The sequence below is a fragment of the Sphaerodactylus townsendi genome, linkage group LG11, assembly GCF_021028975.2.
Source record: "Sphaerodactylus townsendi isolate TG3544 linkage group LG11, MPM_Stown_v2.3, whole genome shotgun sequence".
Classification (NCBI taxonomy): domain Eukaryota; kingdom Metazoa; phylum Chordata; class Lepidosauria; order Squamata; family Sphaerodactylidae; genus Sphaerodactylus; species Sphaerodactylus townsendi.
The window spans coordinates 64472027-64474111 of NC_059435.1; the positions used below are offsets into that span (position 1 = coordinate 64472027).

The window sequence follows — 2085 nt, forward strand, 5'->3', positions numbered from 1 at the left end:
CAGGAGAAGATGCAAGGAGAAGATGCAGGACAGCTGAATAGCTTTCTTGCTTCCATGTCGGCAGAAAAACAGGCTGGTGAGTAAAAGAGTAATAAAAAGTAGAATGTGGCTTTTATTTATGTGGTTATTTAAATTCCTCTTATCATGTGTCACATATTGTATTATTTATGTACTACATGTCTACTTTATTTTTGTCTCCAATGGGGAGCCAAAATCTGCAGATTTTCTGTCTTCCTTCTACCCTGGAAAACTGTAGTCTGGTCATGAGGTATCAGCTACCAGGCCAGTTCCAATGGGACCAGCTTGTATGTATGGAGAGCCAACATGGTGTAGTGGTTAAGAAGACTTTAATCTGGAGAACTGAATTTAATTCCCAATTCCTCCATATGAGCAGCAGACTCTGCTCTGGCAAATGATGTTTGTTTCCCCATTCCTCCATATGAAGCCTGCTGGATGAACTTGGGCTAGTCACAGTTCTCTGAGAACTCTCTCAGCCCCACCTACTCATAAGGTGTCTGTTGTGGAGAGGAAGGGAAAGGAATTTGTAAGCCCCTTTGAGTCTCCTTACAGGAGAGAAAGGGGAGGTATAAATCCAAATTTCTCTTCTGACTGGCAAAAGCTCCCTGAGTCTCAGGTAGTAGAATTTCACTATCATCTCCTACCACATCCTTTTAACTGGAGATGCCAAGAATTGAACTTGGGACCTTCTGCAAGCTAAGCAGATGCTCTACCACTGAGCCATGGCCTCTTTCCATATAACACTGGCTATCGTGTGTGCTGTCAAGTTTACTGACTTATGTTCACCCCGGCAAAGGTCTTCCTAGACAAGTGAGAAGCAAAGGTGGTTTTGCCTTGCCTTCCTCTGTGGAGTCTTCCTTGGGGGTCTCCCTTCCAAGAAGTAGCTCTGCTTAGCTTCCAAGATCTGAGAAGATTGGGCTATACAGTGTCACCTAATCTCCCCCTGCCCCACCATGGTAGTTGTAAATTTACTGAATTTCTTAATCTGATGTGATATTGTAACATCCTGCATTATGACTATGGGATCTAATAATCTTTTAGAAATCAGTGATAAACAAAAGTGCTAAACACATTTTTAAAAAGAAATAGTATGTTATGTAGGCGGAACTAGGGAACTAGGGAAATTTGCTTGTCCCTAGTCCTCAGTATGGGAATGAAAGTTCCCCAGGTCAAATTCCATTTCTGTCATAAACTCACTTAAGGGCCTTGACACCTTTCTGTTTCATGTAGGGATAATAACTGTGACTTACATTTCCTGGTTTGGGAAAGATTGCTGAAATAACATATGGAAAGTGCTTCAAACAGGGCAAAAGACTATCAGCTCAATCCTATGTAAAATTAGACATACCTAAATTAATTGATTTGAAAGGGCTTTGGCATGCTCGTCTTTATTTAAGATTAATATGAATATAAATTATTATTAGGTATTGGGAAAATTAAAATATTTAGACATACTTTATGTTGGCGGGGAAAATAACAACTTCCTTCCTTAAAAAAGTACCCCTCCTCCTATCACACATACAGAATTCCAGTCTGAAGTTATGAATAAAAGAAATCTAAATCAAACACCACTGTGTAATGCAGTTTTTTCCTGTAACAGCTTTTCATTCTGATATTTCCGCAACTTGATATGAAATGTTAAATTAAAAGGCTAGTAAATCCAGTTCAGTTTATGTTTATAATACATCAGTTTGAAAAGAACCTTTGCAGAAAACCCAAAAGGTCACTATAGTCTCAAAATCAATATTTTTTAACTGGAAAGATTCCCTTTTCCTATTTTGTTCATAGCCTTTTTTAAAGCTGTCCAGATTCTATCCTTCTAATCCTTAAATCCTCACTTATTTCCATCACCATAGAAACACCTGCTGGTAAAATCAGTGCTGATCACAAGCCGGCACTTTGCTTTTGCCAGCTAAAGAGTTCTAGTCTTCTGCCCACGATGCTATAAACCCTAAAGATCAGCCATGGAGTGAAGTCTGCCCCTTCCACACTCCTAAGATAGCCCATCTCTTCATTAGGAAAGCTTATCTTTGTGATAGCCATTAATGTCCATTTGCCTGATATCCT

General features: G+C 39.3%; 1 non-coding gene across 1 annotated transcript; it reads right to left on the reverse strand.

Moving 5' to 3' along the window:
• Positions 1-676: 676 nt before the first annotated feature.
• On the reverse strand, positions 677-746 carry TRNAA-AGC. The gene has a single exon. It is a non-coding gene; the product is annotated as a tRNA-Ala (tRNA).
• Positions 747-2085: the final 1339 nt, after the last annotated feature.